Source organism: Pogona vitticeps, chromosome 1, assembly GCF_051106095.1.
Source record: "Pogona vitticeps strain Pit_001003342236 chromosome 1, PviZW2.1, whole genome shotgun sequence".
In the NCBI taxonomy this organism is placed as follows: domain Eukaryota; kingdom Metazoa; phylum Chordata; class Lepidosauria; order Squamata; family Agamidae; genus Pogona; species Pogona vitticeps.
This window is the reverse complement of record NC_135783.1, coordinates 206,142,295-206,150,181: the sequence shown is the minus strand read 5'-3', so window position 1 is coordinate 206,150,181 and position 7,887 is coordinate 206,142,295. Positions and strand designations below refer to the sequence as shown.

The 7,887-nt window shown below is 41.3% G+C and overlaps 1 non-coding gene across 1 annotated transcript; it reads right to left on the bottom strand.

Moving 5' to 3' along the window:
• Window positions 1-5,198: 5,198 nt before the first annotated feature.
• LOC140703573 (U1 spliceosomal RNA) lies at window positions 5,199-5,362 on the bottom strand. The gene has a single exon (XR_012082897.2). It is a non-coding gene; the product is annotated as a U1 spliceosomal RNA (small nuclear RNA).
• Between the last annotated feature and the right edge of the window lie 2,525 nt (window positions 5,363-7,887).

Here is a 7,887-nt window from a genome sequence, read left to right as displayed (position 1 = left end):
GCAGAACACAACCCCCAAACTTTGGGTAACCACCATGAGGCTTGTAAATTGGGTACACATATTTCCCCGTTTAGTCACAAATGTTTGTAACTGGCATGCTTTCTATTACTTGGACTCTGCAGTTCCTACTCACAACCTCTAAAAATTACCATTTATAATTGATTTTACTAATTTGTTACTGAGTGTTATAAGGCTTGTAACTATGAGTGCAGCCACTCTGGATAGTGTGAATGAAAAAAAAAATACTCCACATCTTGAACAAAGATGAAAGCCCTCTCCTAGTGAGCTGCCTGGTGCCAGCCAACAGATAGCAGGCAGCTGGGAAGACAGTGAGTTGCCTCAGGATTAGGCCAGCTAGATGTAGTCCCTGCAGTTGCAAGAGAGACATCTGAAGGATGCAGGGTCAAGGGGAATAAAAGAGCAGAACTGGGAAGGCAAGGGGTTGCCACCTATCTCAGAAGAAGGGGAAGCTGTCTACCTTTGCCAGGTCTATTGGCTTGCAACAAAAACCAGGCACCAGAAACTCTGGCCATATGCTTGGACAAGGCTAGGGATACCCCTTAGCCTGGATACCCCTGCAGCCCTGAAGAGGCAGGTAAGGGAAGAGACCGGGAGAGCTCGGCTGCAGAGGTTGATTTCTTGTGCTCATTTATACAAGCCTTCTCTCGAAGGGCTGCATCCTGGACTTAAGGTCTCCCCCCCTCCCCCATTCCAGAATCCGGACTCTGGGAAAATTCCAGTGACATTAACTTGGCCCACAAGCTGACAAGTAGTTTAGAGATTGTAACTCAACCCGACGGGACTGAGACAGCAAAGACAGAAGGATCTGCTTCTGTAACTCTAATAAAAACTGATGTGACTCAAGAAGCTGAGCTGGAGCCCACAGGATTATTAACAGGGAACCCTGGCTCCACCAGTGAGGGGACTGGTGGGGCACATAACTTTTATCTCTTAAAAATCACTTGTATGCCATGGATACTTCCTTGCCTCCCTGCAAGGTTTTGAAATGTTTTCTTTATTCAGAATCTTTGAAGCAAGTCAAGGCATTGACTTAGTGGTGGTGGATGTAGGAAGACATAGGAAGACATTAGGAAAGAAGAAAAGACTCCCCATCAAATATCTTCCCTGAAATAAAATATGTCATATATATAAAAATTGTTTTTATCTATATATGTCATATAGATAAAAACAATTTAAAATATACAGTTTTACATTAAAAACAAAATGATATAAAATGTAATATAAATTTACGATTTTAACAGTTAATTTAAAGCAAAGAGTCCCAAGATGGCAAGAATAAAAGAAGAAAAAATAAGAATGACTTAATTGACTGAAGGAAAGGCCTGCTTGAATAGCCAAGTTTTCAGCTGGCTTTTGAAAATGCCCAGCGAGGGTGCCAGCCGAATTTCAGTGGGGAGGGTGTTCCACAGCCGAGGGGCCACTGCCGAGAAGGCCCGATTTCTTGTTTTTTCCTTCTGGGCCTCCCTCAGCGTCAGACCCCTCAGCCGTCCCTGCTGGCTGTGTCGGGTAATTCGAGTAGATCTGGGTGGGAGAAGACAATCTGCCAAATATTGAGGTCCCAAACCGTTTAGGGCTTTATAGGTAATCATTAACACTTTGAAGTCAACGCGGAAACGGACGGGCAACCAGTGCAAAGCAGCCAGAGTGGGGGAGATATGTTGGTGTTTTCTCACCCCACTAAGAAGCCTGGCTGCCGCATTCTGGACCATCTGAAGTTTCCGCGTCAGCCTCAAAGGTAGCCCCACGTAGAGTGCATTACAATGATCTAATCTTGAGATTACGAGCACGTGGACTAGAGTAGTGCGTGTGTTTCTCCATCTCATTCACTATTCCTTGAAACTGTAAATAAAAGAGTCATAGAATAGTTTTCACCCATTACTTAACCATTCATACACACTCCAAGACATTAAGGCGGCAATCCTATACCAAACCTGTCTAGAATTAAAGCCACTAGATTCAGCTTTAAGTCAACCACTAGACACAGGATTGCTCCATTAAAGAGGGAAGAAAAATGGTACCAATTGGGCCCCTTTGACTGGCCATGACCAGCCATTCTGCTAGAAGAACTTCCTGCTTTTAGATTGGTCCCCTTAATTCTTGTGGGTTCCTTCTGTTTGGAGAGTAAAAGAGGATAGAAGAAAATGGTGACAGCTGTAGATAATTTATGAAAGTATTTCCTCTTAGCCAGGCTTGCTTTACAAAGAAGAGGGAAGCGTGCACACCCTTTCTTACAACTAGGCAAAAGAGATGGGCCAAAACAAAACAAAACAAAACACCCACCACATACAGATCCTCACACTGAATAATTGGCTCAGACATCACATTCTGCGTGCCATAGTTGGAAGGACACTCAACCCCAAGAAACCCAGAGGGGTTGCCTGTTTGGTGTTACAACACCTTGGGCAAGGTCTGCCCAAACGGTTTCCCAGGTCAATATGAACAGTAAGAATTGGCACTAGAGACGTGGCAGCTTGTGAGCTGAGCTGCAGAATTTCAGATAAAGGGGAGGCTGTTCCATTTACAAACTGCCTAAGCAATGAGATAATGCCATCCTTTGCCATTTTCCTCAGTAAGCACCCAGGAGGCTACTTATGGCAACGCAGGGTCTACCTTGAGTCAGCACTGCATAAAGACAACACATCCTTTTTGAAAGGCATAATGTATAGGACAGTATAAAAGACCTGCAGAAGAAAGGACTGAAATTCTGCACTCACCTGTGAATTCTTTCTTGCCAAGAGGAAGATGCTGGTGAGGCCAAAAAAAAAATGCTTCAATATAACTACCACAGGTGAGTCCCCCACACAAGACATTCTGGGAGCCTAGTTTTGCCGGAGCAGGACAATTCTGGTATATGCTGGAAAGAATAAACTGCAAGGGTGACAAGTGGAAAGAGCTTCTAGATGCCACTTTCTACCTTCCACATGACAGGAAACTGTCCATGAGGACATAAACGGAACAGATGGGATTCGTTGTATCTCTTCCTACCTATGAACAGAACTTGTGAAAGTTACATGTTGAAATTCAACTCCTTATGGTCATGTTCACAGTGTGCTTCTGAGAGGTATTACCCCCCCAAAATTAAAGTTTCCAAACAGTGTCTTTTAATATCATGGAAAGGTATTCAGTCATAAAGCAGAAAAGTTCATTCACTGCAAACCAGGCAGCAAACTGAATGTCTCAAAGCTTAAAGCAAGCTGAAGATGACGGCTAACTACGTTTCAACAAACAGGGGAGACATATATCCTAAAACTGTTATTTGTAAACTGCGCCTTGCAGTTGCTTGTGACTCAGCATTTCCAGAGCAGGTCATGGTTACGTCATGCCAATGTTAAATAACTCCATGTCTTATACACAATCAAATTGAATAAAAGGATTATGCTTGTTTATGAAAAACGTAGTAGCAAGAAATCTCTTGTGAGTATTACATCCTTCCCACTGCCCAACATAACACAAGGCATAAAAGCTGGAATACTGGAGAGAAATTATCAAAACCAGACAAACAAACAAACAAAACAAAACCTCACAGAAACGAAACCCAAGCACTAAGAAGAAAAGAGAATCTACTTGATGAAATTTCAAAATCAACACCAAAATATTGATTTTGCTCACTTTGCGGAGTCACAAAGCTTACATTACAGTTTTTTAATCTAGGCTTAAAAATGTATGCTCCCCCTGCCTCTGAACTCTCCTCTACTGAAAAACACAACAGAGATGTTGTCCAACAAAGTCTGGAGGGGAACAGGTCCTCCACTCATCTCCTAAAAGATTTAGAATGAAAAGCAGTCCTACTGTAAGAAAAATTCCATTCTGAGAAAGCAATTCTGTGACTGAACAGATTATTGGGAGAAGATCTAGAGAGGTAATCATTTTTTTAAAAAACAACAACACATAATTGTTATAGCCAACAATCATGTTTCACTGTTCAATTATAATATGCTACATTAAAATACAAATAACAACATCTTATCTTAAATTTTGATCTTCAAGAGGTTTAGCTGGGATTCTGGCAAGTCTCTGGGTTCAAGTCTCAAGTCAGAGTGGGAGTCCCTATTAAAAACAAGCTTCCCCCCCACCACCAGAGAAAAAGGGAGGAGTGGGTGGGTTCCACGTCATGAGTTGAGTCTGAGTCACTGGAAAACAAAACAACAACCACGAGTTGACTCACTTGGTGTGGCTTAAGTTCGACTTGCCAGCAAATCCCATGACTGGAGTCCCTATCCCTGAGGTTTAGTACTTACTCTGCTCTTAAAAACAAATGGGTTCACCAAAACTTTGTGAACTGTGTGTGATACTTTAAAATAATTATTATGCATTCAGAGAACACGGCAAGTGAGTTTTTTTCAAAAATGGAACCAGCATCATGACTCCATTGTCTGTGTCAATTAGTACTCAATTATCTGCCTTGGGTTCCAACAGAGGCGCCTAATGAAGGTTTTACTTTAGCTTCTCAGACTTCAAGATTACATAAATCCAATCCACTCTTTCCCCATTCATGAAAGCAAAAACATTTCCCTTTAGTAATCTCAGAATGGATGACAAGAGGCAATTATTGGGAGGAAATAGTTTGGAGGGCAGCCCATAAATTTAAATAGATAAATAAACAAGGAAATACTTCCAAAACAAGCAAGCATACAAAGACACCTAAAACTGAATTGGAATCTAGTTGAGATGATCTAACTGAACACTATCTGCTCTAATTACAGTGGTGACTCTTTTGTTCCACGGAAATTGCTATCTTGCGGGAAATTGCTATCTTGCGAAAACATCATCTTGCGAAACCCAGTTCCCCATTGAAATGCACTGAAATCTATTTAATGCCTTTCAATGGGGAAAAATCACTGTCTTGCAAAAATTGTCCATAGAAGACATCATCTTGCAAAACACAGTTCCCCATACCATATTGGGGAAAAGCAATCCCCTCACCTGCACTACCTTTGGAAATGCAGTGGGTTTCAGATGGCCATCCCCCTCTTTCTCTCTCTAACAAAGAAAGAGGGTGAAAGGAATCAAAGTAGCCCCCTGGCTCTTGATATTGGTGATTCCTTTTGCCCTGCTCCTTTACTACAGGGGAGAAAAAGAGGAAGAAAGCAATACAAGACATCACCAGTACTTGCTATCTTTACAATAGGTCCTGATGAGGAGAAAAAGAGATGAAAAGGAATCTAATAAAAAAAAACAGGGAAATCACTAGGGCAATCTCCCATTAAGTTAAATTATGCAATTGAATTCCTCACATTTGGGGAAATCATAGGGATCAACAACACACACATAGTGTAATGGATGAGTCTCCACCTAGGAAAACCACTTTTATGACATGGTATTTTCCCTGCAAAGTATGAGTTGGAAAGGCCCTTGCAACTCTTACCCCCTTCTGTCCTCTTAACCCCCCCCCCAAGTCATTGTGATCCCCTGGCTGCACCTCCCACTCAGTACAGGGCTGCACAGTCCCAGTCCTGCCAGAGGCCAAGAGAGCTCTTCAATGTTTTGGGGTGCCCTGCGGGACCCCCATCAGGGGCTAGGTGTTCCTCCCACAATCCTCTAGTGCACAGGTATACCTACCCTCCTCCACTACCATCTTTGGTCTTGTTTCCCAATTGCTCTACCAATTCCATCTACCACTTATCTGCCAATCCATTCTGACTGTCTTTTAAAACTCACTTCACATGGCACTGTCAGTTCCACTTTTCACCCCTCCTGTGCCTCCTTTACTCCTTGCCTTTCGTGGTCTCATCCATTTTCTTTTTCAACCTCTGCCTGCCTTTCTTATTTCAATCCCCTAAGCCTAGTCACAGCTGAGCAGCAATTGGTCCTCTCCAACCAGCCTAAAAGCCTGCTGTCCAAGCAGCAAAGATGTGGCCATGAACAGCAAAGAACAGAGGTAGGTAAAGGAAGACAATTAAGGAGAGCGCTTGTCCTTCTTCTCCAAGTTCTGTTTGGAGAATAAAGACAACATGGAATGAGGTGATTCAAACCACTAAGGTAATAATGTAAAATGTAAACCTATTGAGGAAAAAAATAGAGCATATTTTTCATATATGACAACTTTCAGAACACTCCAGAAATACAAAGTTGGATAACAGCCACCAGGAATTCTCAGAAAATGTAATTCCTCTCTAAGACCAGACAAGTGTTATTAGAGTGCTACCTAAATCTTTCAAAATAGCATGATCAGTGAAGCAACACGTACATTTTCTGCTTTTCTCAACTCATCTACTTATTCAAAGTGTAACAAAAAAGAGAGAAAAGTAAAGGTAATAAGATGTGTGACCCTCCTTGTGCAAAATCCAACCACAAGGCTGACTGACACCATGACTGGACCACTGAAACATCATGGAGGAGCTTTTGAGTCCTGCAGGTTGGTTACTTCATCAGGTTGGCTATTGAAGAGTCGGGGAGGGGGAGAAACATAAAAGCTTTGCAATCACCCTGGCTGATTGGATGTTGAAGCATCCTAATCTATAATGTAAGTAAAAATTTCCAAGGTGGAAATTGAAAACGAAGAATCAGCTGAGAGATATCCATTTCCAACTGGACCTTCTTCTGTAGGGTCAAATACTAGATAAAAATTATTAAGTAACCCAACAGAAAATGCACCCACTGCAGACTTATAAACATCTCAGGTTGATATCCTATGAACCACATTCTAACAATTTATTATTGAACATCAATGCTTTGGATCCAAAGAAAAAGTAAAATTTCTGTGTTCATGACAATTGGAACCAGCTTTTTCAACATTGTGGTAGTCTGTTCCTTAATATTCACTAATCATTCAATACCCATTTTGAGGCCTCTATAGACTATTAGGAAGAAAGATCCAACTTAATCATGTTACTCCCATATTTCCCATCACCGTAGGGCATTGCTTTGGCTGCCGCCTATCAGGTCAAGGACACATTTTAAAATCCTTGCCCTGACATTTAAAGCTCTACATTCTTCCTGTTCTAATAATTTAACAGAGCTAGTGGCATGGCATATTCCTCTTAAGACGACTCAGTCCACAGGTTCTGGACTTTAGATGAATGTGGCAAATTCCAGCCTTCTGGCAGTTTCCCACTTGGCTCTAAAGCTGTGGAATTCTCTCCCGCAACTCCTTTGTATGGAACCAGAGTTGGACAAATTTAGACAAGGTTTGAAAACCATATGTTCAACTTGGAGCCATACTGTAGCTGTTGGGTGTAGGGAGAGGTCAATGACAGATATACTGTATTTTTTGCACCATAAGACTCACTTTTTTCCCACAAAACAGGGGTGTGGAAAGTCTGTGCGTCTTATGGAGCAAAGAAAACAGATTATATTTTCCTGTTTTCTTCTCCTAAAAAATTGGTGCGTCTTATGGAAAGGTGCGTCTTATGGAGCGAAAAATACGGTAATTTATTTGAACCTTTTAGCTGGATTTTAGCAGTGTCAGTCATTCTTTTGGTCATTGCTTATTTAGAGGAGTTTTCTGCTGATGTACAGGTTCATATATATCTGTAAATATATATAATATTAAGTTGTGGTTAAATGTGTTGCATGTTTGCATGTTAATGATTTTATTAAGATGCACTCTGATGTAGAGTGCATTGTTGTTGTTGTTGTTCATCAAAAATTCCAGGCACAGTCAAAATTATAAAAACATTGACTGGTATTATATAATAGATCCAAGATTTAAGCAAAAACCTAAGTATCTGTTAAATATCGATGTAGTATGTATGCTGTTCCTAATATTGCTGTTTTTTGTAGCTCTGATGGTGTGACTTCTGAGATCTGCAACTGCTTATAGTACTGTGTGAAATTTCTTGATATTCTTCCCAAAGCCCCAATGACTGCAGGGACCACTGAAGTGTGTTTCTTCCAGAGGCAAGATGTTTTGATTTCCAGGTCTCT